Here is a 15367-nt window from a genome sequence, read left to right as displayed (position 1 = left end):
AATAAAAGCTTTTTTATTTTAATTGGAACTGGTCACCTATAGGGGCTGACATTTTGAAATAGCAAAATTAGCCAAAAACTACTCATAGTATCTCTGATACTGTGATGACGCAGGCGAGGAATGAGGATCTAAACGCAGCTTTAATAAAACAAAGAAACTCAGAGTAAAAGGACAGAAAACACAGGGAATCAAGCACAAAGCATCAAACAATACATGCGAAGACTGACAAATAAACAAGAGAAACAAGAACAGGGCAGAGACTTGGGAATGACCTCCGTGGTCGTGAGCACTGGCAGCGACTGGGGAATGACCTCCATGGTCGTGAGCACTAGTCATAGTCACGAGAGCATAGGCCGTGGCAGGCGTGGTGCTGGCCCATTGGCCATGGCAGGTGTGGAACAAGGAGCCGTGGAAGGCGCAAAGGATCAGAAGATGTAGGTTTTGGCACGGGGTTTCCACCAAAATCCACTGTTGCTGACCGTGCCATCAGCAACAGGAACAAGGGACTTCCTGTTGCTGATGGCATGCTGCGTGAGTGTATTTGTTTGTAGCCTGCTTAACATTGCTTATTCTTGTTCACATACATTCGTCTTTTTATCCTTTGTCATTTTACTGCATGCTTTTATGCTTTTCTACTGTTTCATCTGTGTTGCTGCTGGCACCTAGCTCGAGTCTGTGTTTGTAGCCTGCTAGATTTTTTATAGCATCACTTATATATCTGTCTTCAGCCTTTAATACTTAACATCTGCCATTTTTGAGCGTGCATCAGATTTTCCTACACATTATTTTCTTATCGCAATTCAACTACGTGCATTTTCCACGTGCACCTGCTTTCTATTTCTATCACAATTAAACTGCATGCTTTTTCACCGCGCACATTTATTTCTCCTCTGTGTTACACAGATTATTGCATCAGTCTCAAAGCACCGCTTATCAAGAACAAACAACAACAACAAACAATTGTGTGAGGGATTCATATCAGTCTCAAACCCTCACCGCTCAGGAACAACCAACAACAACAAACAACTGCAGTAATTCATGCCATCCGGTCATGTTATTTCTTCCTGCATTGCATGTCAAATGTTTACAATAGCCTCTTCCGTCAGCAGTGAGGGATTCACATGTGAAAAATGTAAGGAGTTATTCAGGCTGACGGAGAAGGGTTATGAGTTAGAGACACGTATCCGAATGCTATTGGAGGTCAGTGAGGAAGAGAAGCCAGTAGATACTGTTTTGGATGCAGGTAGTACAGACAGCAACACATACACTTTGGTTCCGGCTGTAGAGCCCCCGCAGCAGGGCGTTTGGGTGACGTCTCGGCGGCATACTCGTTCAGCAAAGTGACACCACTCTCCCATTCCTGTTAGGGTTTCCAATCGATTCTCCCCACTCAGAGATGCACCCACTGAAAATCATGTCGAAAGAGCCTTTGTTATTGGTGATTCTATTGTAAAGAATGTGGAAATAGAGACTCTAGACACTATTGTTAAATGCATTTCGTGTGCCAGAGCGTCTGACATAAAATTGAATTTACAAGTGCTGGCTAATTCTAAAATTGTTATTCATGTCAGCACTAAAGATGTACGGCTCTGCCAGTCGGAGCTCACTAAAGATAATGTGTGAAGAGGTGTGTAAATTTGCAAAAACGATTACAGACACTGTAATATGCACTGGTCCCCTCCCTGCTCGTCGTGGTGACGAGGTTTATAGTAGATTTGTTTCACTAAATGACTGGATGTCTGAGTAGTGTTTTTGGGGTAGACCTGACCTGGTAAAAAGTGACAGACTCCATCCCTCCAGGAAGCAGACAAACTGGTTAATCTGAACGTCTGCTAGCTGCCTTGAGACATCACACAGGTCACAGAGACTATAACACATATCACCTAGATATCACCTAGATATCTCATAGAGACTGTCAGTTTCCCGAACTACCAAACACAAAACCATCACTAAATCATTTAAAAAAAAAAAAAAAGGTCAAACTTAATCAAAACAATCAAATTAAAGATAAACATCATACTATAAAGATAGGGATACTAAACATTAGATCTCTTTCAATCAAAGCACTAATTATAAATTAAATTATTACAGATTATAGTTTGGAAGCGCACTGTTTGACTGAAACCTGGCTTAACCCGGATGAATATATTAGTTTAAATGAATCTACTCGCCCAGGTTATTGTTATAAACATAAGCCTTATCTGAAGGGTCGAGGAGGAGGCTACAATATACAGTGAAGTTTTTGGTGTTACTCAGAGGACAGGATATAAATGTATGCCATTTGAATTTGAATTTTGCCATTTTTTTAATCAGATCTTGTAGATCTTGTTTTATTCTAGACAGAGCTTTAATTGTTGGTGACTTCGATATTCACATAGATGATGAAAATGTCACATTAGGATTAGCATTTATAGATATTCTCAACTCTCTTGGAGTCAGACAAAATGTCACCGGACCAAACTCATCGCCATAATCATAGACTAGATTTAATTCTGTCACATGGATTTGATTTTGATAATATAGAAATTCTGCAGTAGAGCAATGATATCTCAGATCATTACCTTGTCTCTTGTATGCTGTGATTAGCTAATGGTACTCAATCTACACCATGCTATCATTCAGGTAGAACTATTCTTTCGATCACTAAAGATAACTTTACTAACAATCTTCCAGATCTATCTCATACACTCGGTAAACCCCAAAACCTGGAAGAACATGACGAAATAACTGAAAATATAAATACAGTCATCTCTAGCACTTTTGATAGTATTGCCCCCTTCAATTAAATAACATTAAAGAAATAATTCCTGCACCATGGTACAATGATAACACTCATGCTCTCAAGAAAGTGGAAGAATACAAATCTGGGAAAGTGTGAATGAGTCATTCTGATTGAATTATAAGAGCAGACTGTTGCAATAAAAGGAGGGAAGAAGTGCTTTCAATCATTGTGTTCTTGTTTGCAATGGTTACCTCTAAATAAAGACGTGCAGCCATCATCGCTTTGCATCAAAATGGCCTCAAATGCAAGGAAATTGCAGCAAAGAAAGAACCATTTACTGGATCATCAAGAACTTCAAGGAGAGAGGTTCAACTGCATTGAAGATGGCTTCAGGACGTCCCAGAGTGTCCAGCAAGTGCCAGGACCATCTCCTTCTAAGTTCCATTTATGGAATCATATCACCACCAGTGCAGAGCTTGCTCAATATTGGCAGCAGGTTGGTCTGAGAGCATCTGCACGCACAGAGTGGCGAAGACTTTTGGACAATGGCCTGGTGTCAAGAAAGGGAAGCAAAGAAGCCACCTCTCTCCAAGAAAATCATCAAGGAGAGTTTGAAATTCTGCAGGAAGTACAGGGATTGGACAGCGGAAGACTGGTACAAAGATATTTTCTCTGATGAAGCCTCCTTCCGACTGTTTGGACATCTGGAAAATCGATAGTCAACAGTGAAGAATCCTGAGCCCCTCCATGTGTGGGGTTGCTTTTCATCCAAGGGAGTGGGCTCTCTCACAATTCTGCCCAAAAACTCTGCCATTAATAAAGAATGGTATCAAAACTTCTCCCAACGTTTCAGGAGAAATTTTGTTATGATCCGTGCATTTTCCAGCATGATGGAGCACCATGTAACAAGGCAAGAGGATAATGAAGTGGCTCGGAGATCATTACATTGAAATTTTGTATCCGTGGCCAGGCAACTCTCCGGATCTTAATCCCATACAGAACCTGTGGTCAATCCTAAAAAGGTGAGTGGACAAACAGAAGCCCACAAATTGTGATCAAATCTGAGCACTAATAAGGCAAGAATGGATCGCCATCAGTCAGGATTTGGCCAAGAAGCTGATATCCAGCATGCCAGGGCGAATTGCAGAGGTTAAGAAGAAAAGGGTCTACACTGTAAATATTGTCTCTTTGCATAAATTGAGTTTTTTTGCCAATAAAAACCTTTAAAACTTATGAAACGCTTATCATTGTTTTCCAGTATACCATAGAAACATGTGAAAAAATCATGTCCAAATACTGAAGCAGCAAACTAAATTTATGTCACTGTACATGGCTGTACATCCCTATAATGCAAACCTCCCACATGTGTAATTATCTATTTATTTAAAGTAGGGAATGTTTCCTGTTTCTTGAAAGTCTGAGCGAGTAACCACTAACAACTTCAACAGATCAGCTAAATGTAAACAAGTTCACTGAAACTGAGGTAAGATACAAACAAATTTTTTAGTGTTCGTTCAGAGTTAATTTTTTATTTTTTTTAAAAAAGCACCTTTTCTTGTCACTTGAATAAGAGTGCATGCTCTCTATCTCAAGCCTGTCAGTCAATGATGCTCTATGGCAGTTTGGGCATGCTAAAATGGCCACTTGAACACTTCTGGTGGCTTCACCTCCTGCTGGCAGTTTACCGTTACGTCAGCGATCCAGTTCTACATATATCAGTGTCTTCACCTCTTTGTGACTTTTTGGCTTTCTCATTCTCTCTCTCTCTCTGTCTGTGTCTTTTTATGAAAATGTAGCCTAAAGGTTTTGTGTGTGTGTATAAAGTGAAAGATGGCAGATTATGGAAACTGGTGTCATACAAGTTTTTTCAATGCTAGTGAAATATCAATGAAAGACAGAAACTTGGGAAAGTTGCTCAAAATAATGTTAGGTGAAAATAATTACTGAAAGAACAAAAATGATTAAAAGAACAAGATTAAGTACCTGTCTTTCAGGCAGCTGAGAGAAGTTTCTGGCAGAATATGGGCATATAGCCCCAAAATGTATTTTGAAATGTACTGTAAGCCACACTTAAAAATGTATGGATAACTTTGCATTAGATAAAAAAATATCAAACCAAAGTACTGTATACACTCACTTAGCACTTTATTTGGAACACTTGTACACCTACTTATTCATGAGATTATCTAATCGGTTTAGCGTTTTGCAGAAGTGCAATGAATAAAACCATGCAGAGACAGGTCAGGAGCTTCAGTTAATGTTCACATCAACCATCAGAACGGGGAAAAGTTTTATCTCAATTTCAACCGTGGCATGATTGTTGGTGTCAGACAGGCTGGTTTGAGTATTTCTGTAACTGCTGATCTCCTGGGATTTCACGCACAACAGTCTCTAGAGTTTACTCAGAATGGTGCCAAAAACAACACAATAAAAAAAACATCCAGTGTGTGTCAGTTCTGCGGCCAGTCACACTGTCAAGTCCTCCTCCAGTTCAACATCCAAAAGGACACAAGGACAACTCAATGTTCCAACTCAATCACTTATTTTCATTTCTTTGTCAGTTGATTGGTCTGTTCAACTGGTTAGGTTGTAATGTGATAGGTTGTAAACCTTCAAAACAGAGAACAAACGTTACCATTTTAATTAAACATTTTGTTAAGCATTTTAAATTACTTTCAATGAGTTAAACATTTAATTCCCTTTACATAGAGAAAAATTATTTCATGAATTCAAATTCATTTGTAAATTTTTAACATCTACCAGAAATGTAATATTTTACCATTTTTAAATTTGTACATCCTTCAAATCTTATACTTTTAATTTTCCCAAACACAAATTAAATATTTCTTAGCACAAACCCATTTAACACAAAATCAATGAAGTCAATACTGCAATGCGTTTCTTAAACCATCTACACAGAAGTTAAACATAGCTTCAACATATTTAGCAGTATTTTAAACATCATAAAAGTAAATTAAACATTTCACCGACCATTGGCGTCTTTGGACTGAACCTATGAGTGAACTTGGAGTGTCTTCTCTCTTAAGTTTGCGTGTCTGAATGACTGTGAACCTTCATGTCTCAGCAGGTGCTCTTAATCAAGCACCTGGATTGCTACTGCTGGTGCACTCTGGGAAATGTAGTTCTTTGAGAATCATTTTATAGATTCAGCGCAACACACACCTTGTTGATGAGAGAGGCCAACAGAGAATGGCCAGACTGGTTCGAGCTGACAGAAATGGAACATGTGAGTAATTAATTTACTTACAATTACTTATAAGTAATTCAAGACATGGCTTAAAAGGTAAAGGTAGTTCTGAGAAAAACCTGCATTGTTTGTTTGCAGATTACATATGCTTTACTGTAATATTTTGGTAATGCTTTTTTATTTAATTTTTATTGTGACTCAAGTTTCCAAATACTTTTTGTGGGCTTCTGTTTACCTAATTCGGCCTAGGCTGAATTAAAAGATTACCGATGCCCTAGGAAATACATCATGTTACACAAGAGGAAATATTTGATTAAATTTGCCTGAGAAGGTTTGAAGAAATTGATTCAGTAGAGCTTCACAGATGGGAGCAAGGGCACGCAACAGGGATTTGACAAATGAGTTCCCTATGCCTAAATCTCAAAAGACAGATTCTTGGTGAGCTTAGAAATGTGTGAAAATGTGGTATGATGTAAGGATATTATATTTTTGCCCCTTAGCTCTGCAGTATGATATCCACACATCTCAGCTTCTTTTGTTTTTGACTGACATTCTCTATACTTCCCTTTCAAATAATTGTTATAATGACAGAGGTAAAAGAATGGAAAACTTGATTCATCACAATGCGACTGCTTGAGTGAATCTTCATACTTGCCTCTTCAATGTTTGAACTCATTTATTTATTTAACTCTGATTAAGAGTTAGAAAACAATGAATGGTTTGTTTTGAATGCATGTACAACGGTGGTTTAATATTAATTAAACAGGCTATTGTATCTCTCTTCCTGTCATAGTAAACAGCTTTATTGCCATTTAGAATATTGGCAAAGCATATAAAGTGCTTAATAAATAAACAATATACAAAATAATTAAAATAATGTACTATATTTTCTACATTGTCTAGTTTTTTTTACATAAAGTATATTAAGAAATACTGTAAATTAACTGACTGGGAAAAATAAAAGTAACAGGGTAACTGAAAGAGAGAAAGAAAGAAAGAAAGAAAGAAAGAAAGAAAGAAAGAAAGAAAGAAAGAAAAAAGGAAGACTGGAAATTCATAATAAATGTGGAAAGCGAGCGAAAACGCTCTTGTTCATTACAGCATTTGGGCTTTGGGCTTTTTGGCTGCCGCTGAGAAACTATAACTAGAGCAAAAATGTTCGCTGAACTGCCTTTGATTGCAGTGAATCTCTTTTTTCCCATAAAACATCATTACCTCAGTTCTGACTGATGCAATGAGGTTTGGCTGAAGTGTCACTAGTTAAACAAAGAGCTGAAATGACACTGTAGCCATTCATGATGCAGTTCACACTAGCGACGGCACTGTCATTGTTTTCAAATTGAATTCATTTTTGTCTGGTTCTTAAGAATGGGCAGAGAAGAAGGATATACAACTTGTTGCTCATTATAAAATTGAGTTTTAGGGGTGTCTCACAGCAACACCAAAACAGAAAATACATCCTATTTGAGATTTGAAGACACTGAAGAATTTGATCTCAATTTAAATTTGCACTATAACATACAGCCTTGAGTGGCTTATTGCTTATGCTGAAGTCAATGGTCTGCATCATTTCAACAGTAATTTTGAAATAATATTTTTAAAAGCGGAATTTCTAGTGAATAACTACACTACCCATGACCCTGAGTGGGTAGTCCACCAGTCAGAGAATCACAACATACCAGCCACTGTAAAAGAGCTCACAGTGACCGCCCACTTCCTTGACGCACTGTGAATCACGCTCAGTCGGAAATGAGTCAGTCTCCCTACAATCTCAAACTACTTATATACAGTATTTTTATATATCTAACTATTTTGCAGGGTATTTTTTGTATTATATACTTATAATAAACTTTAAATCAATAGTTTCCTATTTAAAAACCAAAAATAATAATAACTTTTGAGCTAGATACATCACAAGCAGGATTGTAGTTTATCTCCTCAGGAAAGATGTTAAACGTTTTATAGCATGCATGCTTGCTGTGAGGCACATGTTTTACAAAACAATTACATTTATATATTCACATTATTGTTGCTCTTGGAAGCAATAATTGTCTTGATTGGGCCAAATAGGTGTAGAACTCGTATCACTCCAGAGTTAAGCAAAAAACATAAATAAATATATATATATATATATATATATATATATATATATATATATATATATATATATGCACTTTTTTATTCACGCTTAGTAGCGTTGCATAATGAACTTCAACTTATGTGATGTCAAGATTGCACAGCTGGAAGTAAAAATGTCAGTTTCTGCATGCATAGTATGTTAAAATACTAATAACATTGAAAATAGGTTATGTCAAGGATATAGTCAAGGTTTTTTTTGAGCTTCACAGTGAGTTCACAGAATGATCTTTCAATGTGTCTTCAGATTGCACTTTTTTGGAGATGTCACTTGAGATGATGTATGGTTATTTTTTCTTTTTTTACAATTATGTGGTTTGAGTGGCAGGAGTAGTCGTGGCTTATTTCTCGCTTTGACTCCTGCTTATTTATCTGTGAACATAAGTGTCAACTTGGTGAGTCATTGCTGTGGGTTTTTATGCGGAAAAAACGACTGTAATTGATCGTTACTACGCGTGAATCCGACATCCACAGACTGTTTTAGCAACAGTCTCCTTTTGGTTCCTGTGGAGTAAAATCCTCCTTGCAGTTTCTGATATACACAATGACCTTTCCAAAGCCTGTCAATTATAGGAAACCAATTAACATATTGTACTCAGTCCAGTTATTTTCTCCTTCTCACTTGCGCTCGTTCTTCCCGTTTTTGTCTCTCGGGTAACTGTTGGGGAGACTTGAGCTTCACAAATTAGTGGTGTGAGCTAGAGGACTCAATTACCTGGAAAAGGTCTCGTCCATGACACTACAATTCACAGCCCACAGAGGGAAGACGGGAGGGAATCGGGACTGACGCTGGGAGGGAATGGGTGGGAGAAAGGAAGAGACAGAAAGATAAAAAAGGTAAAAAGAAAGATAGATGGATAGGGGCGAGAAAAGCATGTTGGTGATTTCATGTGGAGTGGTTCACTTTGCAGATTTGCCAAAAAATAGAGTGTAACTTCTTGGTTGCTTTCCATGGTGCTGAAATGCTTAACAACTGATGGCTGCTGTCCATGGTGCTGAAACCCTTGTGTCTAGCATGTGCCAGTGTCTGCAATGATTAAAGGGCCATCTGCTCACGGCTGGATGAATTATGACTGAGGGGAAAATCCCTTCTATAATGTTTGATATGCATAATTGGTTCCGTTGTAGCACGTCTCTGCACTTTGGGCAATGTTTGCAATGGATTTTGGATGTCACTCAGTCTGTGTCAGTCTATTAGCTGTTATTTTAAGAACGTATGAGTGCATTGTTGAAGCTTAAATTTGACAGTTAATTCATCTCTCTCTCTGTCTCTCTCTCTCTCGTCTCCAGTAGTTCTCCACTGTATAGTGTTCTCTGCGGTCTACTGTCTCAGTGTCCCCATTTACAAGTGTCATCCTTCATTGTTGTAATAATTGTTTCAGCCCTCTGAGTGTGCCCAGTTCAATATCAATGCTAATGACATCTCCAAAGAAAACTCTTTGTGTGTTGAGTGTTTTATATGTGTAAATGAAAAGGTGTCATTTAGGCAATAAAGGGCTCTTCATTCTCTACATGTGTACATGGTATCACTCGATGTCAACTGCATAACCTTTTCATACATGCTTATATTAAGAGTGATATTACCGTCAGAGATGGCTATTCATTGGGGAACAAAAGCCTATTGATGGTAATGATTCAGTGGTGGAGAAGAATGTTTTCTGTTTTGACACATGTAGTATTTTATTTTAAACTGAATACATTTATTAATTAAGATATTTTTGTTTGTTACCTTTTCCATTTTTGTTTCTATAATTTTTTTTTTTATGATTCATCATTTATTTAGTTGAAAAGCATGTAATAAGCTTTTTAATGCTGGTGTAGGTTTAAAGAGAGATATAGATTTTGTGTTCATGGTTGTGATGTTCACATGAAACCTAATTTGCTAGTTTAAAGGCAAGTTCCATTGTGACAACTTGCCCCATTTAGTATGACAATTTGTTTCACTTTGGGGGCATGTTATCACTAAGGGTTGATGTGTGTTCAATAAACTAAATATTTTTCCTGGGCAAGAATGGTGAACATTTGTAATTAACCTCTTTGGCTTCGCTGTACGCAATGAGACTCTAGACTGTCATTTAAGGGTTAAACTTCTGGCGCACTGAGTCACGTCACACAACAACATAACATTAAGTCTCTAGTTTCCTTTGATATAATGATACAAAAAAGGAATTTAAATCAACTTTAAGCATTAAAATCAAAATTCATATTTTCACGAGTTCATCTAAAAGCTGAAAGTGTTGCTTTGAAAGGCTTTTTTATGGCATTAGGGTAAAAATAAGGTGCATTTAGAACTTTTCTGAGACAGTACAGACAGACAGCACACTATAGGTTAAGTCATTCACTAAATAGGGAGCAAGAAAGCATCCTATAGCTCTCTGAAAAGTTCAGTTTCAGGCTGCAGATGATGTTTGGACCACTTAACATGTTTGGCAGACATTGGAAAATGATAATCAGTACATAGATTCAGAATATATAATGTATAATTTTGTTTTAACATGATTGGCAGCAATTGGGTGATGTTGGCCATTACTTTGAATCAGAATTAATTATGCTAATTTCTGATGTAATGTCTGTAACGTTTCAAAACAATGTATAACCAACACTCCTGGAAACATAATAAACAATTTTGTTAAAAAAATAATAAAAAAATTAAAACATTTTGCTCTAGATTTATTTATTTATTCATTCATTTATTTATTTTTGCTTGTTTATGAGGTGCTACTATTTACAAATCAAAAAGGGAAATGGAAAATGCACACAGCAGTCACACTTGGGTCTCAGGAGGTTAAGGTACTGTTATGACTATGCAGAAACTTTCAAAAGATAAACCCACCCTGACAAATATTTACTGGAGAAAAAAATGTGCCTATATATAATATAAACATTTGACCTTAACAGGTTCCATTTGTCATTTGATTCTAAATTTGACCCTACATTTAGAACAAAATTAAGTGCAAACTTAATGATAAATAAATATTTAGGCTTGAAAATATTCGTAAACTGGTTTTGGGCAAAACTACGTGTATTTGTCTATGGAATGAGACCCAGTGAACCTTACCATCAACACTCTACTTTTTCCACACTCTTTCAGAAGGACAAAAAAATGAGCAAATAATCCACCTTTCACATCTAGTTACTAAATTATTTTTTTGGTGTGTGTTTTAGTAAGCTAGCTCCCTCTTAATGCTCTCTGTTCCTCTAAGTGCTTTCCATTCCATGACACTGATCGATGGAAAACAGTCATAAACTCTCCCACTGGAGGAGTTCTTCACTCATAATGGGACACACCAGGATACCAGTGTTTTTGTGTCATTTTGTCAAACATAAATCTGCTGTTTGTGAATCTGTAATGTAGCATGTCTTGGCTGATGGAAGGCTTTATATAGTTGATTCAGTCACAAAGAGTCATTTTTTTGTCATTAATTATTGTGAAGCTATCAGCAGGTAGACAGACAAAATGAAAAACTCAGACATAATGTTGGAGGTAAATGGAGGTAACACTATAAAAGTGCCAACTTACTATCAGAAAGCTGTTACTTTGTGCACTATAACACTTTCTCAAATCAGAGCTACATACAAAATGAGGTGTTTAGCAGAATGCTAGCATTAGTCACATTCACTTTAATTGCATCTCTTTCCATAACCCTAACATTGTCCCTAACATTCTGCCTATCATCTCCTTTTGTGTTCCACAGAAGAAAGTAAGTCATGGGTTTGGAACAACATGAGGCTGAGTAGATAATGACATACCTTTCATATTTGGATGAACTATCCATTTAAGGATTGCATTCTAATAAATACCAAATAACACTGAATACCACAGATGGGGTCATTAAAGTTACAAACACAAACACTGCTGCTTTGCAATTAATGGTGCATAAACTCTGAATTCCCTCCCACAATAAATAATAGAAAGAAATAAAAACAAGCCAAGGGCCCTTAAAACCTCCAAAGCAAGTCCCAGTGGAAGCTTTGTGTATGAATTGCCCAAATCTTAAGACAGTCAGTGCATCCATTGGTAATTAACTCTGAAGCTGTTTGTGAGAACAGCCCTGTATTTCCACACTCCTTAATTCTCACCGAGGCCTGCTGATGGGTGATTATAGCTCTGTATGGCTGCAGGAGGCCTTGCTCTCTCTCTTTTACTCAGCCTGCAGCAGAGACCAAAACACTCTCTAATCACAGCTCAAGTGGGGAGATGTTTATCTGTGTGTGTCTGACTAGCTGTATTTGCACATTCATGTTTTTTTAAGGGTGGTGTAATTAAAAATAAATATTAATATATATATATATATTATTTTGTAATTTTTTTGATGGTTACATATCTCAGTTTGAACAGACATGACTCCCTTCTTAGTTATCCATACTTAAGATTAGTTATCATTTTCTCTATGTAGTCTTGTTATTCACCTTCATCAAAACTGTCTTTTATTTAGTTAGTATGTAAGTTGGGACAACTTTTTACTTTCTATTTAATTTCTTTCCCTCTCCTAGAACGACGGGTTAGTTAGAGGTGAGTTTGTGTTTACTTTGTTAAAACACAAGCATTGGAAAGAACGTTGAGTTTCAATTGGTATTCTTGAGAACTTCCCTTCTCTGTGCTCAGAGAAAGATAAATGAGTCACACACACACACGCACACACACGCACGCACGCTCACGCACACACACACACACACACACACACACACACACACACACACACACACACACACACACAGGGGGAACAGTTAATTCTGACATCTTTCTATCTTCGGGTTAAGTGCTTTAGTTTTGGGTTTCTAAGTGTATAACATTAAAGAAAAGTTTGAAGTTGGCCACAGAGAAAAGGTCAACAAGAGGTCTCCTACTTTTCCCTTTTCACATTGTCAATTTCTATATTGTAATATTAATTTTTATTTGAAATTCTCTATTGTGATGTTTCCGTAACCAGTGTTGGGTGACATTTAGAAATAAATTGAAAATTCCATTTAAGAATTTGAATTGAGTCTGCAAACAGCATGCATATTTGTAATTTTAAGTTAAATGTAAGTGGAATTCAAATGAAATTACATAAAAATAATTATACATGCTTTGCAGTATGAAGTACCCATTAACATTGCCATAAACACTATTACCACAAACATTAGATGATATTAATAATACATGTTTTAAATTACACCTTTAGTATTAAATTGTATTTATTTATTTGTATATTTATTTATTTTTAAATATTCTATTTCATTTTATGAACCCCCCGCCTTTCGCCCAATGTTAGCTGGGATAGGCTCCAGCCCCCCGCGACCCTGTACACAGGATATGCGGTTGACGATGGATGGATGGATGGATGGATTTTATGAACCATGCTGGAAGAAAACATTCTCTTAATATATATTTATATTTATATATTATAGAAATTGCTTAATATATAATATTTTAATAAAGTTAATAAAGGACATTTTTTAGTGCTATATAGAAATATTATTGTTTATTTTATTTTATGGTTGTATTAATTGGGCTGACACTATAGACTTTAAGTCAATACGTTTAGAAAGAAATATATACTAAATATCAGGAAATAAATAGGAATAAATAGTCAAACTTAATGATTATTAGTAATTAATGTTGTTTGGAATTCCTCTATTGTTTGTTGAAAATTTGTGAATTGCAATTCCATAAATTCAACATTCTGTTATTCAATTTTAACATCCTGTGAGATCAATTCCATTCAAATTGTTCCTCAAGAATTGAAAGGGAAACAATTCTTACATTTTGCCTAACACTGTCAGAAATTCATTTCTGTCAGGGGTTGGATCTTTGTAAGAAAAAAGAACCCACTCAAACCCATTGCTCATTACATATTCTTAATCATTATCAGATGGTAGGCCAGATGGTCTGTGGTTCATTTTGCTAGGTCATTTTTACAGGTGTGCTTTCACATATAAATCATTCATGTTATCGCAGAGAAAAACAACAACAAAAAGCCATTATCATTTCTTTTGAAAATCTTAATAATTTCCATTTTGTACATGATTGAATTTGAGAGCAAACATGCTTTTGTATTCTCTAGGCATGCAGAAACAAATACGACAGAATAAATCTTAACTGTTGACAACTTTTAAAGTTCAAGACAGAATTGTACAGAACAGATTTCCTTTTCCCCCCCGTCCTGAAAAGATGCTCTTCTGGGTTTAAGTGGTTTTCATCTTGTAAGCAGAAGTGAGTAACACACCTCAATCTAAGACAGGGAAACATAAAATAGAAATATGTCAAAGCTTAAGCAAGGAGACCAGATCAGTCATTCACAGAGAATTAATTGCAGGCACTATTTGCATTGTTTTAGCACCCTATACACTATGGAAATTGGGTAACAATGCAAATACAGCCACAAAAATATTGCTAAATGTAATTTGCATGGCACAATTCCAGATCTTACGGGTCAGTTCTAAGTGCTAGGTTGTGGAGGATGTAGCAGAATACCGTAATCTGACATACTGGGACTGTATAGCATCACTACACCACTATGATGCAGGCGCCTAAATCTCCTTATTAAAATGCTTAGGGTGCCAAAGGCCGAAGTTTCGACTACATCATGCATCTGGATATACTGTTTACATATAGCACCTTTAATGTAAGTAAACAGACCTGCTTATACCATCTCATAACACATTCACTATATATAATGCTGTAAACTCTTTATTTACTATCACCTTTTCTAAGACCTCTATCAATACCTATAAAAATGTATGTTATGTTATTAGCTTTAATTTACCTCGGAGCAAATGTAGGTGTCCTTGCTGATGTTGATTTGGGAATGAGGGCTAATAGATAAATCCATTACATGCTCTTCTCAAGATTTACTTAAAGATTTAAAACAAAAATGAAAGAAAAAACTCTGTGTGTATCCTTTATAAGTTCCTTGTGTCCCTAGTAAAATTGATCGAGAAACAATGTTTTTTTTTTACATGTTATGGATGATTTCTATGAAGTCAGCTTCAAACTACACACATTACTCCCGTAGACTCTCTTTAGAAAAAAGCAAGCGCTTCTCAGAATAATGGAAATAGTTGCTAATATAGCATTGGTCAGAAATTATTTTAAGGCGGGCCTTAGTGAAAGGTCAATTTTCACCCCCGAACAAAGAGTAGAATCGAGTTTGGAGCCATTTACATCCATTTCTCTCCCTCATATGTCCTCACACCTTCCTGTCCTCCATCCATCCATTAATCACTTCCACTGTCAAACACTTTTCTACCTCCCTACTCTCTTTTACGTGCTCACAAACAATTGTTTGCAGCTCCAGTGTGCCCATGAGAGAGTCTGG

This window comes from Xyrauchen texanus, chromosome 33, assembly GCF_025860055.1.
Source record: "Xyrauchen texanus isolate HMW12.3.18 chromosome 33, RBS_HiC_50CHRs, whole genome shotgun sequence".
NCBI lineage: Eukaryota > Metazoa > Chordata > Actinopteri > Cypriniformes > Catostomidae > Xyrauchen > Xyrauchen texanus.
The sequence above is the reverse complement of the archived record's forward strand: the minus strand, read 5'-3'. Positions refer to the sequence as shown.